We start from the raw sequence: 24,173 nt of genomic DNA on the forward strand, positions 1-24,173 counted from the left end.
AAATATCTGGTCCGACTGCCATTAAAGTCGTTATATGACCCAAATATTACGTTGGGAGAATCCAAGCAGATCGCGCTGAATAGGTTTTATAAACTCGAGCGAAAACTTCATCAAGATCCTGATTTGCGCTATAAGTACACGGATGGAATAGAGAATTATTTCCGTCTCAATCAAATTACTCTAGTAACCACAAGCGAGGATCAACATTGTAAAATTAATGCGGCAAATAAGCCCACGGTAACATCATGTGTTCTGCCCCATCATGCAGTGGTGAAGAACGAAAGCCTTACGACTAAGGTTCGAATCGTTTACGATGCTTCGGCAAAACCCTCCAATGGCCGTTCACCTAATGACCTTTTATGAACCGGGCCGTCGTTACAAAACGATCTGCCTTCAGTAATTTTGAAGTGGCGCCTACACACTTACGTCTTTATTGCAGACGTGCAAAAAAGGTATCGCTGAATAACCGTACACAAGGATGACACTCAGTATCAACGCATCCTGTGGGGCTATACAGAAGGAAATATTCAAGAATATTGCCTTACCACTGTAACTTTTGGGACTGCTTCCGTACCATAAACTGCGATTCGAGTTATCCACCAGTTAGCATACGATGAAAAGGATAATTTTGTGTTCTACGAAAAGGTTTTACTGCATGACATCTATGTGGACGACATCCTTAGCAGACTCCATGAAGGTCAGCTTAAGCTTAAGGTCAGCTGGAATGGAACTTAGAAAATGGTCAAGCAATACACCAGAGCTCTTGGATTCCATCCCACGTGAGCATCAGTCTTATATTCGTATTCTTCAACTCAGCGAGAACGAAACTGTTAAAATTCTTGGCCTTTATTGGCACCCTGCTATGGATTCATTTATATTTTAAATCAACTTTTCCACTGACGTTACAGCAACAAAATGGTCTGTTTTGTCCACCATCGCCCGATTATTCCACCCTCTCGAATTTCTAACTCCAGTCACGGTAGCTGCGAAAATCATCTTAAAAGAAATTTGGACTAAAAGAGTTAAAAGCCAAGAAGGTCATATGTCATCTTTAGAGTGGGACGAAGAGCCACCTTCGTCACTAAAAATGATATGGCTGAAATTGCTTACAGAATTGCCATTAGTTAAGCCGATCACAATACCACGATGGGTGGAATATTCCTGGCAATATATACGATCACCGTGGTGTGATGGTAGCGTGCTCCGCCTATCACACCGTATGCCCTGGGTTCAACTCCCGGGCAAAGCAACATCAAAATTTTAGAAATAAGATTTTTCAATTAGAAGAAAATTTTTTTAAGCGGGGTCGCCCCTCGGCAGTGTCTGGCAAGCGCTCCGATTGTATTTCTGCCATGAAAAGCTCTCAGTGAAAACTCTTCTGCCTTGCAGATGCCGTTCGGAGTCGGCATAAAACATGTAGGTCTCGTCCGGCCAATTTGTAGGGAAAAATCAAGAGGAGCACGGCGCAAATTGGAAGAAAAGCTCGGCCTTAGTTCTCTTCGGAGGTTATCGCGCCTTACATTTATTTTTTTTTTTTTTGATATACGATCAGTTGAGCTACATGCCTTCAGCGATAGTTCTTCAGTCCGATTACCATACCACGAGTGGAACTATGTGGTGCAGTCTTGGCCACAAACCTAGCGAGTTGGGCACAGGAGACGGTAAGCTCTCTATGCGGAATTGTGCCAATCTACTATTGGACGGACGCTACGGTCGTTCTCTGCAACAAGTCAGTGGAATCACCTGAGTATATTTGATAACCCAGCAGATTGTGCGACTCGAGGATTAACCCCACTGCAGCTCAAGTCATTTAATCTTTGGTGGAACAGCCCTTCGTGGCTCTGACAAAGCAATTCCACATGGTCTAACCCCACGATCAGCAAACTCCATATTGACGCCATAGCCATGGAGGAGAAACCCTGCAATGTAAATGTGAATTCGACAGTATCGCAACAATCATTCATACAACATTTCTCTTCATTTTCGAAACTCGTACGTATTACTGCATGGATATTGAGAGCAATTCACAATATGCGCTCAGAAAATATTCAAAATCGCAGAGCTGGATCACTTACTGCAATGGAATTTCAAGCGAGTTTATTTAGGATTGTACGGTGTGTGCAACATGAAGCGTTTGGAATGGATATTCTTCGAATTCAGGCTGGCCATGCCCTAGTTAGTTTAACCCCATTTGTCGACGATAAGATGGATCTGAGAATACGTAGTCGTCTCAAACAAGCAGCATTGCCGTATGGTCAACGGCATCCTCTCATTTTGCCAAACAATCCTCATTTTACAACCTTGGTAATTAACAATGCCCATAATAATACGTTGCATGGTGGTGCACAATTAACTCTTGGCAATATCCGACAAAGATTTTGGATCCATAACGCTCGTAAAATGGTCCGAAATCAGTTACGACGATGCATACGATGCTTCCGTAATAAGCTTCAAACAGCCACGCAATTAATGGGAGATTTGCCGATATAAGGAGTCAATCCGCCACAACGCGTCTTTCTAGCAACAAGGGTAGATTACACAGGAGCCATAGAGCTAAAAGCATCAAGGTATCGGGGTACTACAGTTTATAAAGGATACATCGCGCTGTTCATATGTCTGACTTTATGTCTGGTGCATTTAAAAGAGGTCACAGGCACGACAACCGAACATTTCCTATGGGCACTTCAGTGGTTTGTAGGTCGTCGTGGCCTTCGCCTCGACTTGTATAGCGACTGTGGTACGAATTTTGTCGGATCAGACACCCTATTGAAGATGAATTGTAGACAATTTATTGAGAATGTTGAGCGTGACATTGTTACCAAGCTAGCAGCCTAAAATATTCAGTGGAATTTTAATCCACCCCATTCACCTAATTTCGGAGGACCATGGGAATCGAATCTGAAGTCCGTCAAACATCATTTGAAGCGCACAATAGGCGCAGCAAAACTTAAATACGAACAGCTATCAACGGTATTAGTACGCGTCGAAGCGTGTCTAAATCACGGCCTCTGTGCCAACTCACGTCGGATCCGGATGATTTATTTGTTTTAACGCCCGAACATTTTTTGATCGGCGACGCTCTACTGTCAGTCCCTGAGGTGGCTCCAAATAACAAGACGCTGTCTACGCAATACTTTGAGCTCCAGCATATGGTTCAGCATTTTTGGAATAGATGGTCTTCGGATTGGCTCTCGCATGTACAATCACGTCCGAAATGGCGTCTTTAGGAGCACAACCTGTGTATAAATGAGCTGGTTGTTGTGAAAGATCACCGCTTACCACCAAATCAATGGCAGCTGGGTCGAGCTCTAGAAACTCATCCTGGGTCATACAATTTAGTATGTGTAGTCACTGTTAGCACACAGAATGGTACATATTAACGATCGGTCTCTAAAATCTGCCGATTGCCGATTCCCTTCAACAATGACTCTCCTCAGTTAACGTAACACTCACGCACATGCTTATTCTTTCTCATTCACCTCTAGCTACACATGCAGGTCCAATTGTTACCGGCTTATCATGCTGAGTACAGCATTGGGGCGGGCAACTTATCAATCCGGCATGAGAACACACCATAAGTGGAGAAGTATCGAACTAACTACCAGCACTACGAAAAATAAGAAAAAGTATCATGAACTACAGCCAGCACTAAGAATTTTTTGAGCTACTAAATGAACTTGTAACGATTTTGCATATTAAGTTTGTAAAATAAATGGTTAACCAAAAAATTAAAGAGTCTACCAAACAAATTTTAAAAACCCGAAATTTTCATTGCAGCGAGATTACACACAAAGTTTTTCAGTATCTCGTTTATATGTTACGCACCGGTAGACGATAAGGACAAAAACGATAAAGACTCCTTCTATGAAAAAGTAGAAAAGACATACGATGAAATGTTTCTCTCATTATGTACCACCGCCGCTGAAACTATAGGTTTGCAGTGAGCTCACATAAGCCACTGCTAAGATGAGTAATGTCGCTATACCTCCAAAGAAAGGACGCTGCCTATAGAGCCGTGTTGCGTACGGTCGCGAGGAAATAACAGAGATACCTACATATTTGGAAGGAACCAACGTGAGGCGGAACAGTGTGAATGCGGGAAGTTTCAGGTGCTGGCTAATCGGAATAATGCCCGAAGGTAGACCACTCTGCGTCATTGTTTGAGTTTTTGAGCTTTTGTTTGAGTTTTTGGTTTAATTTTTACCTAAGCAGGAAAGACTTCCTCTGTTTTACCTTCTGACTGCTACCTAATCAGCCATCATGAACTGTAAAAGTGAGAGCAACGTTAGTTTATTGATTAAAAGGATCATCCTAATGTTTCGTTTAGATGTCTCATCGCCTCTTCCAGAATAGCCTGCTGTATGGTTCTCACTTTCTCTGCAGACCAAAACGCAGTCCAGTCTATCCCCGCTTAGGATGTCCTTAAAATAAGCCAACTACTCAGCTTTAGCATCGCAATGGCAGAGTAAGGGTGCCTCAACATTCGAGCACAGCTTTCCAGAGCTTCTAGCAGTGTTAATTTATTGGCAGCTTGTAGGCATTCTGTCTGGTGGAGCTGCGCCTCCTAGCCAAACGTCGCTTACGAGCGGCACAACTTAAATGATCATGCACAACAGCTTGGTCAGGCTGACCAGGTTTCACTAGAGCTCAGAGAAGCGTGTTTTCATCTTCAGGCGAGATTTTTGATTGAGATTTCACATTTATTCATCTTGTGAAACCAAGGGGAGGGGGAATTATTTTTGCACAGAAAGGTCAAAATCGACCCTTATATTTTGAGGTTTGTTCAGTTCCAGTTTTGGTATTTGAATTTTAGGAAACTAGGTCAGTCAAAGATACCCGATACTGAAAAACCCACAATTCCGAAGTAGGTTTATCTCCAAACCAAATGGGTCGACCGACCTAAGTGTGGCTGTCTACTAAGCAAAGGCAAACGCATACGCTAATAAATGGAATACACGACCTTAAAATCCATATTCATAATTTACTAAGGAAATTATTTGCAAGACAAACTAAGCACTAAATCATACTCTAAAAAGCATCCTTGCTATTTTCCTTTCATAAGAACTTTTAGACACAAGTTCACGAAAACTTGACTCAACACATAATTAGCAATTAAATACAATTGATTTATATTACAATTTGACGCCCCGAATCAAAAATGTTAAATTCCATAAAACACAGTTATGGTTAATAAACACCAGCGCATCACTTTTTAGCGGGCGGTCAAAGGTAAATACAACACTAAACCAAATACAACAATGCAAATATGCTGCTGATATGCTAAGTTGAAGCTGCCACCAACCAACCTTCAGCCACAGCTGGGCAACCTTGACCACAAAACACAAAAGAGAACTAATGAAAATCGGAGTCGAGAATAAAATGGGGAAAAATATATGGGGCTACAAAGCGCCAAAGAAAAGTGAAGGCAAACATAAAGATGGAGGCGTGGCAGACAAAGTCTTAGTGTCAGTGTTGGTCAAATAGGCAAACTCAGACGCCAACGGCGAAACAAAATTTGATCAGCTCTTCTCAAAAAAGCACTTTGAACTTTAGCTGATGATCGGCAGTGAAACAGCTCACCACAATGACTGACTGACTGAATGCTTGAGTAACTGACTCAATATAATGCAATTCGAGTGCAATGGGTTGGCAGCACTTTTTTGTTTGCGCACTATTAGATGGCTACTCCAGCAGCCAGCAATGCCACTGCCCAGTGGACGCTTTAAAGCTGGTGCGCAATATGACCTGCAATAATCGAATACCACACTCAGCACAAGCTGCTTCAATGAGTTACTGACCCCAGTGACTAACTCAAATGATGCGGTGCTACATACTTAAAGATGGTTGGAGGGAATGAGGCATACAGGCAGGTAAATATTTGAATGCATTTTTGATCAGAGATATATTTGAAACCAACTAAATGTATCTATGCACTTTTACCTCTCTTTGTATTTACATAATATTTCAGATATTTATTTTACTTTATTTAGCGCAACGTGCCACCCTCAACACTTGTGGCATGCAACAATACAGATCAAAGCATATAGCAAACGACTTGAGTGCAACAAATACAATCGCTCAATCAATGGCAGCAAATCAGCAATAGATTTCTATTTTTAAGTAGGTTTTGTAGTTTGTAAATATAAATTTGTATAGAAAGTATTGAACTGGAGTGCCATTATTGATAATTTGTGTATGCGAGTTGAACAAAGCTAAATACCTTGATGTGATTGCACTGATTTTCAAATGGTGCAACAGCAATCGATTAACGCCCCTTCGTAAATGTTCACATAAAAAAAGTAGATATAAAATTTTGAACAAAGGAAAAATACTATTTCTGCGGATTAAAATTTTTCAACAAATTGCCTCAAAGAAAATTCATTCGAAATAAAATAAATGAATGATCATCAGTGGGAGTTGTAATGCCACAAATTCGAATCAAAAATGCACAACTAGATCGAACTGTAAAAACGCTTCAAGCCCTTTGGGATTGTGAAGAATAAATAATAAAAAAAAAGAAAAAAAAAATGTGAAAAATGTTAAAGGCTCTGTTTTACATGGCACACATATTTATTTATGAAATATCAACGAAAGAAATCGTACAGTGAGTGGTAGAGACAGTTATTGTTGAGAATGTGTGAACTACACAATCCCGATATACAAAATCCCGAAACATGTAGTCCCGACAGTTCATAATCCCAACACGACCTAATCCCGACCATTGAAAGTGCCGACAGAACCAAATCCTGACCATTCATAATCCTGCCACAACGAAATCGCGCCACTAAATCCCAACACAAATCCCGACAACATTTAAATTGGGAAATCTCACATGATGTCAAAAAAAGATATCTTCAATATTTTTCTATTATTTTAAACATCTCTGCATAACAACACTTACCCGATCCAACACTTACTACGCGATCAACAGTGTTTTGCGCAGATCACCTTTCTGCGTAGGCGGCTTTATGTTTTCTTTTCAAAAAAATAATCTTAGCCGATCCAACACCGGTTACGAAATTTTAGTAAATATTTTTAGGTTGTGTGTTTGTTGGGATTTTGCCTAATCGGGGTATTATGTTGTCGGGATTTCATTATGTCGAGATTTCGGTATGTATGAATTGAATCCTGTCGGGATTTCTGAAAATTGTCGAGATTTCGTTATGTCAGGATTTCCGTATATATTAATTGTATCCTATCGGGATTTTGAACTGCCATGATTTTGAAAGTCGGGATTATGAGGTGCACCCGTTTAGAATATGAAAAAATTTGGTAAAAGGCTAAGTTGGGTTTCATGAATGGTCAATATTACGCCAAAAGGAATAAAGCTAGTAAAATCAACAAACATAATTTCTTATTTTTGAATTAACAGCTATTGAGTGAAATTGGTCGCATTGTCGTTAATTCAACGGAGTTCTTTGTCAAGAGCACAAACTTTTATGGTCGTGTCAACAGAAAAAGAAAACTGTTTGGCTCAAGTCAACAATACTCTGTATTTTATTATCTTATATATTATTTCTAATTGCTATTTTTATGAGCAGGCCCTTTTTTCGGTCTTATTTGGAATCCAAATCTATAAATAAAGTTTTGGTTGTAAAGATGGAGATACGGGCTATTAGCGAGATTTGGGCAATTTTGGTCGTAGTGCTTTTGTTAACTATATTTTATTAAAATAACTTGTTAAAAATAAATGATTGTGAGCACACAAATAAATCTATTTGTACTATGGCACTATTGTGAATATTTGATTAGAACTAACACTGCATTACCGGCAATTGCTAGCATTTGCAAAATGGCAGAGCAAGCGCATGTAATTTATAGATGTTTGATTGATAGAACAGATGATTTCTGTTGATATTTGATATGAGACTATCATATTTGTTGCACAAGATGCGCACGGCTCCGCCTCGTTATTATAAGGCCTCGGTGCATTGCGAACTTTGTTTAAATCAATTGTGCTTGGCCGTTTAGCCCATTACTGTTTGTGGAGGTTTTTAATACATTTAAGTACCTTTTCAGGCTTTTTACTACATAGTACGAAGGGATTAAATGAGAGAGTAATTTGCCTTGCCGAGGCGACGCATTTGCAGGGAATGTGAACCGCGCTTCATCCTCCAGCTCCTAAAATCGAAAGATTTGTGCGTCGGATAGGTTTAACTTTACTTTGGGCCGTTTTCATCATCTTCAGTTAGTCACTTGTTAAGTGTTGTGTTTTAAGTTATAGAAATTTTTGTTTCCATGGTAACTAAAGCTTTACGACTTAATTAAGGCCAAGCAAAAATTATATACAATAGTCACCTGTTTGGCTTGTTTTCGTATGTTCACAATAGATTTTTGCGATTTGTTCTACTAAATATTAACAATTATCGATTTTACCGGAGATTGAAGACGAAAATGTCGAACGCAGTTATCTGGTAGATTCCTATCTTCCAGGTAAATTCCAACCTAACTGGAAAACGGTGAAAACGGCCCTAAAATGATGTCGTCGACTACACTGCTCCGTATAGTACCAAGTGAGATTTCATAGGTTCTCCTGCTTATATTATTGAGTTTGGCTGACTCTCTCGTTGCTGGGACTATAAGCAGTTTGGCCTGTCTTTGCCATGGGCATTCAATCTGGGGTTGTCTGAATTGTTTCTCCTAGTGGTTCTTTTATGGTTTCCCCTAGTGCGTGCCTTTTTGAGTTCTCAGCGGGGATCTGTAAAATAGAATGCTGCCATAGCACGCTGCACCCGTTTATTACTTTCATGCTATTTATACCCGGGAATACATCCTAACAAAAATTTGTTTTTGGCTCCCAGGCATTTAGGACTCCATTGCATTCATCCCTAGCTTAGAAGTAATTGTGTAAGACTGAAAGGCACGCAAGGCTGTCTAGTTTGGTCTGTCATACAATTTGGTCTATCAGTTAATCAGACCTCTGAATTTGGGTCAATATATGCGCTGCCGCTTTGTCAAAGAGTTCTGTCAACAAGGGACAGTTTAAAATTACAAACACAGTGTTGTGATAGTAGAATACGACCAACATATCGAAAATCCCGGGAGCAAGGCTTGGAAAAGCTGTTTCGCGTAGTTTCTCGTCGCGTATAGCTCAAGCCTCTAGAATATTTTGTTTTTGTTGCAGCGATCAAACACTTCCCGAAGTTTTTGGGGAATATTTTTAATATTGTTGATACTTTGCCGGATATATATCCGAAATGTTCCGGTAACAAGCACCATTAAGGTATAATCCTGACCATCTCGAAAAAAATGTTATATGACCATATTGGACCTTCTAGGCTATCCCATCCCGCCACCCCCTAGCTCCGGTAAGACCAATTTGTAGAAAAAATTAAAGAGGAGCACGACGCAAATTGGAAGATTAGCTCGGCCTCAATCTCCTCGGTGGTAAATTATGCCAAGTATTTATTCTATTTCGTGTTTCTTATTTGCTTTAGAGTAGCTATTCTCTACACATTATGGTAAACTTATGGGGGAGTGGAAACTTCAATGAAAATTGCCCAAACTATTATCGAGAGGGTATAACCTTTGTCTTAATTTGCGAAAAAATTTAAGAAATGTAGTGATTTGGAGACACTGTACTCCAAGCTTCTTTCAGGTCAATTCATACTAACTAACACTCAATTCGCTCTACTTCTGCTGTTATGAGAAATATTTTTGTTGATACAACTTCTTTCAGCGCAGTTGAAGTATTGCTAAGCTTTGGGCTATTCCACTTCCTTTCGGTTTACTTTGTCACTACTTACTCCCTCGCATTCCTGCCACAATTCCTTCGCATTCATTCGCATCAGTTGATTATACTCAAATACTTAAGCTGCTCCTTGTTGTTGCTATCTTATCTCCAATGCTTGTTTTGTATTAAAGTTGTACATATATTGTTGCTTTTGTAATATTTATATATGCCTCGCAATGACCTTTAACTGTTATAAGTGCTGCACGATCATCAGGAGCTGATACCGTTTTTAAGTCAGTTTTTGTTGACTTGCATTTGTTGGCTAAAATGTGGCCAAGTATGAGGCTCATACATTCGATTGTTTTCTTTGAATGTGTTGGTGTACATATTGTATGATTATAGCGCATACATTTTTTGGCATGGGAATTGGCACAGAACTATTTATGATAATATCACTGGATCACAAATTCCAACTTTTTTTCTGCACCAGAGATGCCATTATGAAATTCCTAAGCAAAACCACCCCTTATTCCGAAAATCAAGGTTATTTTTAATTCTATGGTAACGTTTTTGAGATATTTACGAATTACCGTTATTTCAAAAAAAAAAAAAAAAAATTGGCTCCACTTAATCATATATATCTCAAGAACGTATTGAGCAATTCTAAAATGGTTTAAAGCTTTTAAAAGGTAATAATATTTTCTATAAACCGCGCATCCAACACTTTTTGATAGGCCCTGCAAATTCAAAGATAAGGAACAATCATTACGAACTTTTTCAATTTTTTTTGTAAAAATATAAAAAAAATTGTACATTGCAAGGAAGCATCTCTAAAACTTTTTATTTTTTTGCAATTTTTTTTTCTCTAAGCTCTGTTTCTTTTTTTTTCCTTCAACAAAATCGACAAACTAATACAAAAGTTATAAGCATTCAACTAAATATATCCATATAGTAAAACTTAAGTAACCTACAAATAATAGTGTGACGAATTTACTGCAATTCCGCTTATTTGCAACCTTCAGCTAACGTTCGAATCACTAAACTGTTGAATAAATAACTCCAATATTCGATAATGCAAAATGGACTTTATTCAAGTACTTTCAAAACAACACTTGTGTTGCTCGACATATAGCGTGCTTAATAAAAACTGATTGTCGTACCTCTACTGTTGCTGCCTTTTATACTGTCTGATATCCTCGTTGCATATTTCTAGGATTTTCTATTCTAGAATTTACTAGAGAGTATCAGCTATAAATTACCAGCTATAACTGCGTTTATAACTTCTCATATGCGCGTGTATATGTGAATGATACTTGCAAAAATTATTGCCTTCTTTTGTGAGCATCTCAAATAAAATATATGCATGTTCTTGTGCGTTTTTTTTCCGCTGCTCGTATGGGTAGCCATAATGATTGATTTGTTGATGTGCATACGAGTCACTGCTTAGTATCGGCTTAGAGATGACAGTATCCCTTAGTGTTGCTAGTATTCGTCACAATAGCATATGTACATATGATTCTGTCTTAATTCTACGATCTTATTTTATAATTGAAAAAGTTATGTGTCTTGTTTTGACGCTTATTTAGATAACGATCGCTTTCTCTTATGAGAAACCAAAAGTAGTCACCCATCATAGCGACAACCCAGAATCTTTGATACCCGAGTTTCAATCATTTTCATTTGCTGGTGAAACCTTTCGCCATGTTCGTCACTTTCGTCGCCAAGAGTTTGCGGGAAAAAATTTAAATGGGGGTGTAGAAAATTAATTTTTAAAGACACATATATTTACTCCTGAAAGAAAATAAAAAAGTATTTAGATAAATACATAAGTGACACATTAGTATATAATTTTCTTTGGATTTATATTTCAATTCAGAACAAATTTTTTGTTTACATTTTTCTCGTTCTTGTTTGTTCGGAACTGGACGATGAATTCAGATTTAGGGCTACATATTCTCATGTAAATTTAAAAATTTTCATACAATTTTTTTGTTTATCAGGCAGATAGGTTCTAAAGTTAACTGAGAAAACGGTCTTAAATATGTTTTTTTATTTACCCATTTCCGCATAGTTTTTGATTAAGTCGTTCACTGTCATCTCGTAGTTAGGACTTTTGTGTTTGCCTAAAAAAGAAGTAACGATCTTTTCAAAAGAGTCCCACGCTGCTGCCTCCACTGGTGACAATAGTTCTTTGAAATGGTTATTGGTCATAATTTTCCTTATTTCTGGTCCCACAAAAATCCCTTCCTATATTTTTGCTTCTGAAATCTATGGAAAGATTGTCCTCAAATGATGAAAAGCTTCGCCTTGTTTGTCCAAAGCATTGGCAAAGTTTTTGATAAGGCCTAGCTTGATATGGAGGGGAGTTGGATTTATTTTTTCCTTATAAGTGGTGAGTATTTTATGTTATCCACCCCAACTTGAAGCTCGATATAGTGGTCTTGACGAGGTCGGCATAGAAAGCAACAGTATTTTGTGTATCCACTTTGTAGACTACATAGCATTCCCACGACTTTAAGATCGGCACATATTTTCCAATCATGTTCTTTGTATTTGATTAATTTGAGCAATTTTTGCATTATCTCATACGTTTCCTTCGTATTTACCGCACACGCGATCGGGATAGATGGCTTTTGGCTGCCAAAATGCAATAATACCGCCTTTAAACTTAATTTATTGCCGTCTATGAACAGTCGCCACTCCCTTGAATCATATGGTTCACCAAACTGTTTGAATAGACCAGCAGATAGTTTCAGAAATTAGTCAGCTATGCACTAAAAGGGAGCAAGCTCCCATTTTTTGCAACGCACCTTTTTGTTCCGGTTTCCGAAAAAATCAATTCGACTCGACATACTCGGCACGCAGTTTTCGGTGTTCATGGTTTTTCATTGTTTTTAGGCTCAATTCCAAAATAGTTATATTATGTAACTTTCAAAGGATTTGAAAACACACGTCCCATCCTTTTAAAGATAAATTGACCGCAGATGAAACAGAACATATCTGGATCATTTGTACACTCAAACTCTCGCGCCCTTTTATTCATATTATATTTTTAGGTAAATGACGGTTTATAAACTGAACAGTATCCGGCGAACCTTGCAGATATTATGAAGGAACAAGACGCATGAACTATTATTTATACTTAGATCAATTAAAAATTCAAGCTTACCTAGTCAAAAAGGTTCCCTAGTTCTACAAAGACAACACTACCTGTCTTAAAATATACTCTTGCTTGAAATGTACTTGGGTTTTTAAAAACGACATTAACAGATTTTGTGTCTAATAACCCTTAGAAAACCTACCTGCTAACTAACTGATATACGAATACTAACACATGTGTACCAAGTAGGATATATTTACTTGAATGCTTATAATGTGGGGGATAAAACCCAAGAGCTTAGCTTAATAATGCTTACGGAGGTGAGTTCTCAAGTTCCTAGGAGGCGGAACCTCTTCAGTAAGATGTCTGTTGGGATACCCAGGTTTCCGGGTACTCAACAGAAACTGTTTGATCAGAATTTCATTTCTCTCCTTTATGGGGTGATACTTGTCGATATCGGTTGTGACTTAGTCCTTCATTATATATTGGTTAAGTTACTTCTATTGTAGTTAAACTTTAACCCTTGCGCGAGCTGAACTTAATTTGAAAACACTATTGTTCTAGACATTTTCCTGTTTGTTTACATATCCAAATTCATGAGTTGTTGGTAGTAACGCCTTAATAATATTGTGGCAAATATTAGCTATTACAATACATAACATCACCGCTAGTAAATAAATGCTGTACAATAAAAGCAGCAAAGCAAGCAATCACACATATACAAAGAGCAGCTAAGAGCGAAGAATAAAGAGAAAACAGTAACATATACATAGACAGCAAACATTTCCATAAAAAGGGAACAATGAGGGTGCTCAAGAGCACAGTAGAAGTTATCATTCACACACATACACGCATATAACTTGAAGAATAATGAATATGAGATACAGAAATGAGAAATTAATAAGCAACTACCCGAGAAAGCTGTTCATGAAAAATCTAGACATTAGGAGAAAAAGGTGGACGAGGCAACTGGGATTATAAAAGCTGCGCAAGCTGAGGTGTAATCAATCAGCTTGATTTTAATGCGCTATAAGTGAGGTACGCGAGTAATTTAATTTGAGTTAAGTGCATACCGTAACCTTCGTGTATGACTCAATCCTTGCAACAACATAACTAAATTTATAATCATAATTTCATTTCAGTTTCAAATGTCAGTATTATGAAATTTTAATAACGCCTTTTGCAGAACGACAAAACCATGTCAAATTAAGCTACTGTATTGAGAAAATGCAGTGAACACAAATGAGAATCTAAGCGCATACGATTGTATGAGCATTGAATTTTTAAGCTAAAAAAAGTGAATAAATATGACAACACAGCTGAAGCCCAACAAGATGCAAAATAAAAAGGCTAAAGTAAACATATCAGTTAAAGCAACAAGTTAATGTATAGTAAATTAACGCCAATGGCTAAAGCACGAATTTTGTACAGTAATAGTGCACAAAAAACTTAAAACAACACAAATAGTAAGAACTAAACGAAGATATCTCAAATGTAACAGCATTAGAAGAGCCAAAGCCAAACATCACTAATCATGCAAACAAAGGTGTGCTACCGAATCGACGATGAGCAATTGAGCAGCTGTGAAATTGAGTGCTAAGCAGCCGGTGTTTGGTGAAAAATTCAAGGTCGCCAAAAGAAACAAGCAAGTAAAAAACCAACTCAATTGATGACAAAAAAAAAAAAGAACAAAAAAAAAAGATTATAATTTAAGTTTATATATTTAAGTTTAAGTTTTTTATATCTATCGTTTTTTGTTTGCGTTGCTCGCAAAATTCTTATGCAAATGACAGTACATCAAACAAAAGCAGCATTAAACACACAAGCAATAGTATAAGTAAAGTAACAACAACATATAGAGTAGTGGTAGTAGTAACCAGCAAACATCATGCAAGCATTGTTGCTATTTTAGCTTTTTTCAAGCTAGATTTATCTTTTTTCTCATCGTTTAGCTTGAAAATTTGCAATTTAGCTTTAAGCTTTTTTTCAGCTTTTTTTGGAAATATTTTAACTCTCTTTAGCTTTTTTCAAAGTTTTAGAAAATGTACATATACAGTTTTATGTAGATTAAATTTTAAGAACATTGAATGAATTTGGGCTAGATTGCAAAAAATTTATGGGGCTAAAAAACAGATAATGTTGGCATTATGGTAGGCAGAAATCGAGCGTAGTAACTTTAACATCAACCTAATATCCCTTTCGTTCCATATGTTTGCCACTCGATTCTATGACTGTTTCATCTGTTTCGGAACCGATTCCGAGCGAAATTGAATTTCTGATTTCAGAAACATTATACTGGGTTTCTAAGTCCACATGTAACAAAAGAGCTATGCAATGACAAATATATGCTGCGTAAAACGACGGACTCGACCCGTTGCAAATCGCATCCACACGAATTGGATAACTCCTTGTTTTTCTGTACTTATGTCAACAGCCATAATATTTGTTTGAAAGATACCGTTGTGTGTATAAGGCTTATAGCTCATATAAAGTAAACCTTACGTAAGGAAATATTATAAGCCATAAGGTAGAATATAAACACTTTATTATAAAGCTTATGGGCCAAAAACAATAGGGCTTACTTACATAAGCACTTATTAAAGAAACTACTTGCTGTATCAGGACCTTTTATATAAGGTTTATAAATACAAATATAACCAACCCAAAATCAGGAGTACTTAAGTTGTTATAATACCTTATTATAAATTTAAATGTACATATAAAATTGCTTGGACTTATAATAAGACACCTTCTGACTTGAAATTCCTTTACTCATGTTATTGTTGTTGTTCACAATAACCTATTTCAAAACTTTATTTAACCCGGATTCATTCATCGGCAGTGGTTCGGTCAGTCCGCAAAGTGTCATGAAAATATTTCCTCCAAAAATTCATTTGCCAGATATCGTTTAAACTCGGTCTAAAGCACATACCAAAAACTTGAAAAAGATATTCTCAGACATTGTGGAATGTAGAGTTTAAATCCTTCATGTGTTCTTTAAAAGTACAAAAAGTAGATGTCCTTATTGAAAATAACTTTATCGGCGTTCTTATTTTACAAACAAAAAACCATTTACCTCAAACATATTATGAAAACTTAAAGACTATAATGGAGTTTTATTTATCATGTATCCCTTTTAAATTAAAACACAGATAGCATCTGCTAATTATTTTTTTTATTTTTTATGAAATTGGAGTAAAAATGTATTTAAGTTTTTTATTCTGTTGTCTTTTATGAAAGAAACCTAATAAAACGCATAGAAAGTTGCCTTAAACTTTTAGCTGTTTTTCTGAGGCTTGAAATTTTTTATTTAGGCTTTTTATTTTTGTCAAGCTAGCTTTTTTCTGAAAAATTTCTGGCAACACTGCATGCAAGTTGTTGCTTTTGCTTGGCCAACGTGCTTGCTGTGCGCCTTTTTGTTGTATTTAAGCTATTATTATTGTGGCAATAGAAATCATTAATTTTCATTAAACATGCAAACATATTACCAATATACATACATACATGTATGTGTGTAAGGATGTTTGCATCAAATAAGGGGGCCATAATATGACTACGAAAAAATTACAGCAGCGTTAAAATGAATTATATTTTAAAAAAGTTTTAGGTTTGGGTTTGTGGGATTTTTGTTTTTTAATATCGATACAAATAACAGACTTTCCCAGGTATTGCTTGTTTCACATTATATGTAGCTGCACCTGCCTTTCAATGTATAAGAAAACAAGTAGTTCGGGTGTAACCAAACATTTCATACTCAGTTAAGAGCTATGGAGACAAAATAAGGAAAAATCACCATGTCCAGGGGTGACTCTAGAATTTGTTTGTACGATATGGGTATCAAAAGAAAGGTGTTAATGAGTTTTTTAAAACGGCGTTGGCCTGAGTTCTATAGGTGGACGCCTTTTCGAGATATCGCCATAAAGGTGGACCAGGGATGACTCTAGAATGCGTTTATACAATATGGGTATCAAACGAAAGGTGTTAATGAGTATTTTAAAAGCGAGTGGGCCTTAGTTCTATGGGTGGACGTCTTTTCGAAATATCGATATAAAGGTGGACCAGGGGTGACTCTAGAATTTGTTTGTACGATATGGGTATCAAATGAAAGGTGTTAATGAGTATTTTAAAAGGGAGTGGGCCTTAGTTCTATAGGTGGGCGCCTTTTCGCGATATCGTTATAAAGGTGGACCAGGGTTGACTCTAGAATGCATTTGTGCATTATGAGTATCAAACGAAAGGTGATAATGAGTATTTTATAAGGGAGTGGGCCTTAGTTCTATAGGTGGACGCCTTTTCGATATATCGCCATAAAGGTGGACCAGGGGTGACTCTATAATGTGTTTGTACAATATGGGTGTCAAATTAAAGGTATTAATAAGAATTTTAAAAGGGAGTTGTGGTAGTTGTATATGTGAAGGCGTTTTCGAGATTTCGAACAAAATGTGGACCAGGGTGACCCAGAACATTATCTGTCGGTTATCGCTAATTTATTTATATATGTAATACCACGAACAGTATTCCTGCCAGGATTCCAAGGGCTTTAGATTTCGCCCTGCAGAACTTTTTCATTTTCTTCTACTTAATATGGTAGGTGTCACACCTATTTTACAAAGTTTTTTTCTAAAGTTATATTTTGCGTCAATAAACCAATGCAATTACCATGCTTCATCCCTTTTTTCGTATTTGGTATAGAATTATGGCATTTTTTTCATTTTTCGTAATTTTCGATATCGAAAAAGTGGGCGTGGTCATAGTCGGATTTCGGCCATTTTCTATACCAATACAAAGTGTGTTCAGATAATTTTGCTCAAGTTATCGTGTTAACGGCCGAGCGGAAGGACAGACGATCTACTGTGTATAAAAACTGGGCGTGGCTTTAACCGATTTGGCCCTTTTTCACAAAAAACGGTTACCGGCCTAGAATCTAAGAGCCTACAAAATTTCACAATAATTGGTAAATATTTGTTCGACTTATGGCATTAAATGTATCCTAGACAAATCAAATGAAAAAGCGCGGAGCCACGCTCATTTTGAAATTTTCTTTTGTTTTTCTATTTTGTTGCACCATATCATTACTGGAGTTGAATGTGGACAATATTTACTTATATACTGTAAAGATATTAAATTTTTTGTAAAAATTTCACTATAAAAAAAATTTTTTTTAAGTGGGCGTGTTCGGACTTCGATTTTGCTAATTTTTATTAAGCATACATATAGTAATACAAGTAACATTCGTGCCAAATTTCATCATGATATCTTCAACGACTGCCAAATTACAGCTTGCAAAACTTCTAAATTACCTTTTTTTAAAAGTGGGCGGTGCTACCCCCATTGTCCAAAATTTTACTTATTTTCTATTCTGCGTCATAAGTTCAACCCACCTACCAAGTTTCATCGCTTTATCCCTCTTTGGTAATGAATTATCGCACTTTTTCGATTTTTCGAAATTTTCGATATCGAAAAAGTGGACGTGGTTATAGTCCGATATCGTTCATTTTAAATAGCGATCTGAGATGAGTGCCCAGGAACCTACATTCCAAATTTCGTTAAGATACCTCAAAATTTACTCAAGTTATCGTGTTAACGGACAGACGGATGGACATGGCTCAATCAAATTTTTTTTCGATACTGATGATTTTGAAATATGGAATTCTATATCTATCTCGATTCCTTTATACCTGTACAACCAACCGTTATCCAATCAAAGTTAATATACTCTGTGAGCTCTGCTCAACTGAGTATAATCAAACATAAACTCTGATCTACTTTGCTTTAATTACAATATAATTAATTATAACCACAAAATAAATAGAATAAGAAACTCATAATATAAATGGCATAAAACGGGTGGAAAATTATGAATGGCATATCATTAATTTGTTAATGTGGAAGATTGTTGGTAACATCGTAGCAATTTGAATAGTTCTCCATCTGGTGTTATTTGCGGAAGGCATACTGTACTTCAAAGCATAAAAAGGGACAAAAAAAAAGACTCGGCAAATAAATACCCTGGGAGCCAAGTTTTCCATGAAAAATATCCGAAACTTTCAATTGCAATGTGGAACCTTTGGTATATTTTTATTAAAACTGCAAGTTTTTGCGACTTCTTAACGAGCAGATGTCCGTAAATATTTCGATAAACTTTTCTCTCGCATACTTCTGCATTTGCCGAGAAAGTAATTTACTTTTCAAATGCTTAACCAGTACAGTTGCAGGAGTGATTATTCACTGACAAAATGGTATCCTAAAATATCCCATCACATTGACATATTAAGTAGAAAAAAATGTTTGCACTTGTAAGACAAATAGCTGAGAACTGCCTTATAGATTAGCATGCGGAAAAATTAGAAGCACCTTATGCCAATTTCATATAGAGGCTTGATAAAATAATTAGTCAAGTTTTCTACATTAAAGCTCTAATTGAACTCATCATTCCATATAAAATACATTTTTAATTATCTCATTATTGCTTTATTGAATTACAAATCGAGTGAAAAATCAAGTCAGTTTTACTTGGTGCTTCGAAATTTATTGTCAGTGTAACAAATGACAATCAAAAATTTTTTTCCTGCATTTGCTCCAAAAGACAATCCGGCCTGTTCTGAATTCCGACTCGTTTTGAAAAGTAAAACGAGGCTGATTGCGAGTCGATTCCTTTTTGGTGTTCTCAATTCCGATTGAAACAAATCGCTTCGAAGTCGATTTCGAAATCTTTTCATTTCGAGTCGATAATCAAACGAAACAGCTGTTTTTATTTATTTTGGGTTTAACTAAATTAAAATTATGCAAAAGTTTGAACAAAATGCCAGCACCAATGGTTTTCGGAAATGCAGAGGCAAGAAGACGTGCAATTGTGTATAAAAATCGCAAAAATTTATCGATCCAAATTGAGAACACGTCGGTTTCATTTCGACCAGAATCGCTTTGTTTAGCTTGAAACATTTTTGATAGGAATTTTCAAATTCAGATTTGTTATACTAAGTAAACAAATAGTCCAGAAAAAAGTTTTTATAAATCTTCCAAATAAAATGAATAATTTAATAAAACTTATTTGTGGGAAAAATAATGTAATTATCTCTGCTTAATAGGCTAATTACTTTCGACTCCGACTGCTCAGAGGCAAAAGTTTTCAAATCGACCAAGTCTGGTCGGAATCGATATTCAGAACACCAATCCATTTCGATTCCGAATAAATTGGTCGGACTCGAAATCCAGAACAGGCCCGAATATGGCTTTTTCGAAAATAGGCACATATTGGGATAGGTGCAACATTTATGGTAGTTGAGCGTGCATTTTGTTTTGATTATATTTATAGTTAAGAAGGAAGCTGCTTCTTTCCATTTTAACTAGTTTTTTGTAAAAACGAAATATTTTTTCCGGGCTGCTGACAGATGTTCCTTTAATGAAGCAAAAGGCCCTGTATGAAAAGGGAAATTTATTATTTCATTAAAGAGAATTGTTATTAGAATAAGCTTCTGTGTGAAAATGTAATTAATGCCGTTGCTACAGAATTGGTTAAGAGGAAGAAGGGGAGAAACGATGGCTCACCTCATCTGTAGCTGCCTACCGCTAAGAGGCGCATTTCTCGAGCTGCGTTTCTGGAAAATCTGTGCTCGCCTTTATGAGGTCCTCAAAATCGTTTGAAGAGAAAAGTGAATGGTGTTTTGAATGTATAACAATGGACCTGTTTAGGCCAACAGCCCAAACTCAAAAATATATGGGGTCGCCCTCGTATTTCTTTTAAATTTGTTAACAGAGCCAGTCGAACCGTTTATGTTAACCATGCAAATAAATATCGCGGGAATAAATAAACATTTCGACTGGCAAGCGGGCTTAACAAATTCTGTTATTGTGCTTCTTGGATTTTTCACATCAACATGAAAGGACGTATCCCACCGGCGATTCAAGAATCATGAAAAATGTAACCTACAAATAGGTATATTAATTATTGTAATTAATCTTTATTTCAAATAAATATATATATTTAAATTAAAATACGAATACAAACTTTTCTTGTTTTTTTCGTACTATTTCTTGACCGGCGCCATTCCTGAGCTGTGGCCTGGCCAAGACATTGGTCTTCAATCCATTTTAATTTAATCCAGCGACAATTTGGCCAACCAACAGTATTTAAATATTATCAAACCAAAGTTTATGTATTATCCGTGCGACCATATTGAGGGACATCAGTTATTACGATAGTACTTGGTATTTGAGGAGTTATTTGGTGAGAAGAAATTTGGAACTACCAGAGTTTATATATTATTGGATTTGCCACCAGCAGAAACAACAACATAACTTCACATCTGAAAGTAGAAAGGTACGTGTTTATTCAGTGTGCACAATTTTTAATTAAAAACTAATTAAAGTGAAGTACGCGAGTGATTTTGTGGAAAAATGAAATACAAATTTTTTTGTACAAATAGCCCATTTGTCCATCAATTATTTCTTACCGCCGACAGTAAATAATATTTGACACGGCTCAAGGGTCTTCAGTGTTGATTATCGCACACAAATATTTGTACAACAGTGTTTGGGAAATAGAAAAGTGAAAGAAGTTTTTTCAAAAATAAATTTATTCAATTTACATTTATATGACTTGCACATCTCTCTTATTAACAGCCCACAACAACAACACTGCACTGTGAAATTAAACTCACTTTTGCGTTTGGTTCATCAAAGCTGAATTAAAGAAAAAATTAAAATCACAACTATCACTTGGCACCAGCAGTTTATTCACTATTAAATAGCAGAATTTAATTTGATTGCAATACTTCGTGGACGGAACGTTTTTCCTCCGACTCTTGCAAAATTTTCACTTTTTCCCGCAATTCAAATAAAATTGCTCTATATACATATTGTAACGAATTTACTATAATTCCCCTTCTTCAAAATATTCTACTAACGTTCGAATCACTGAACTGTTGAATAAATAACACCACTATTCGATAATGCAAAATGGCCTTTATTAAAGTTCTTCACAATAATACTACTATTGCTCGCCAGATGCGTCTTAAATTAAAACTGATTGTCGCGCCTCTACTGTTGCTGCTTTTATACTGTACGGTTTCCTCGTTCACATATTTCTAGGCGCTTCCATTATAACTACAGATGCACGTGTATAGCTTCTCATATGCGCTTGCATTTGTGAGCGACACTTCCACAATTAATATTGCATATTTTTTGGGAGCATCTCAGATAAGATATTTGCAAGTGTTTGTGCGTCTCTTCTCCGTTGTGTGTACGTACATATGTGTAGACATAATGGTTGATCTATTGATGTACATACAAGTCACAGCTTAGCATCGGATTAGAGATGATAGTATCCCTTAGTGTTGCTAATATTCATAACAATATATACACACAAGCACATAGTTGGTTGGCGAGCAATTACTTTTGGTTTTAACATATACGTATATATTTCATACAGTCCACTGGTTTTTTCACTCTCAAAATTATTAAATTTGAGTTTTATTTGCTTCAAAATAAATATTTGCATTTGTAATTTTACCCAAAATTTGTCGGAAATTAATTTAATTTTTTGGGTTGATTTTGTTGGTGGAAAGCCTAAACTAATTATAGTATTAACAAATTGGGATATTCCACAGACACTGACTCTGTGTATTTAATTTTTTCGGAAATATTCATTGTTTCGATTTTCAAAAATTTTCAATATGGAAGCATATAACCGCTTAGTCGATACAATTATTGAGTTTGACATCGAGTTTTATAAGCATCCCGATCCAAAAATTCGCTGAAAATTCAGCAGCAACAATCCTAAAATATATCAGAGAAGAATGTCACGGCAATTATAAAGAAAATAAGTCGTGTTATACTGTTTTTGTACGGTGTATGACAAAAATAAATGACCTGGCAGAAAAACTTGAGAAGGCAGAGAAGGAGATCCAAAACACCAAATGGATGTAAAAGCGAAATACTTTCGCTCACTCCATATCTTGATGAAGACGAAGTAGTGAAAACGGGTGGACGGCTTGGTGCATACAAAGATACTACCGAATCTGAACGCCATCCCATAATATTTCTGTACAGTTGTAGGTTTACACGTCTGTATGTTCAGTTTGTCCATGAAATGTCCCTCCATGGTGAAAACCAATTAAAGCTGCGCATCATTAGAACTCTATACTGGATACCAAAAGTTAAAACCATGATACGATCTGTATTTCATAATTGTAAGATTTGCACGATCTTCAAGAAACGATCTCAACGTCAGCTCACGGGAATTCTACCTCAAGAACGCACCACATTTTTGCGTGCATTTACCAATACAGGGGTAGATTTCGCAGGGCTTTTCGACATTAAGAGTTACAGTGGGCGCGGGTGTCGTACCTCAAAGGGTTACGTTTGTCTGTTCGTTTGCTTTTCTAGTAAGGCCATACATTTAGACCCCACTAGTGCTTTGAGCACCTCCTCATTTCTAGCCGCGGTTTCAAGATTCGTACCTAGACTAGGATGTCCAAGAAACATTTACTCAGACAACGGAACAAACTTTGTCGGTGCATCACGTACATTAAAAACGGAATTTCTTGCCGATGCAAGAAACAAAACCCTATCAAAATATTCCCATCAGGCATTAAATTGGCACTTCATACCAGTAGGTGCTCCACACAAGGGAGGACTATGGGAAACTGGTGTAAAGAGCTTCAAAAGCCACTTCGAAAAAGTGGCCTTAAACAACAAATTCACCTTTGAGGAATTTAACATATTGTTATGTAGAATTGAGTCGTGTCTCAATTCTTGTGCTTTTAGGCCCGCTTCAAATGAACCATATGACCTTGAACCCCTAACGCTAGGACACTTTCTGAATGGTGCACATCTATTGGCACCAGCGGAAATCAGAGTTGATGAAAATGCTGCCTCAATACTCAATCGCTGACAGAAAGTCAAGGCATTACATCAAAACTTGGAAATAAGAATATCTTCCGGAACTACAGAAACGGATAAAATGGAAGCATCCTAAATCAAATATGCAAGTCGGAGATATGATGCTTATACGGGAAGATAATCTTCCTCCCAACGAATGGATATTGGGGCGTGTGATTAAGTTCGCGTTGTTGATATAAGGACTGAAAGGGGGCAAGTGACAGCACCACTTGTCAAGCTAATATTATTACCACCATATACCGCGGAAACCGAAAACACGGCAGGCCCTAATCTTCGGAAGTAACGCTACAATTGGAGTTACAAAATCCCCACACAACATCAAAAAATTTATCCTAACCAAAACTTACCACTTCAATAAAATTCAATGTGGAAGCAACATTTTTTTTTTTTGATCCAGCCTAATGTTACATATGCACATATACATGCTTGCGCACATGGGTGGTGTGATTTTCATTTACAAAAGCAACAATATTTTGCTACAATTGATGAACACATTTT

The 24,173-nt window shown here is 36.6% G+C and overlaps 1 long non-coding RNA gene across 1 annotated transcript in view; it reads right to left on the reverse strand.

The window, feature by feature from the left end:
• LOC137253680 (uncharacterized) overlaps window positions 1-21,075 on the reverse strand; it is a 46,691-nt gene extending 25,616 nt beyond the window's left edge. The window contains exon 1 of the long non-coding RNA XR_010953862.1: window positions 20,782-21,075. This is a non-coding gene — a long non-coding RNA (uncharacterized lncRNA). The remainder of the gene's footprint in view (window positions 1-20,781) is intronic.
• Window positions 21,076-24,173: the final 3,098 nt, after the last annotated feature.

This window comes from Eurosta solidaginis, chromosome 5 (genome assembly GCF_040869045.1).
Source record: "Eurosta solidaginis isolate ZX-2024a chromosome 5, ASM4086904v1, whole genome shotgun sequence".
NCBI classification, from domain to species: domain Eukaryota; kingdom Metazoa; phylum Arthropoda; class Insecta; order Diptera; family Tephritidae; genus Eurosta; species Eurosta solidaginis.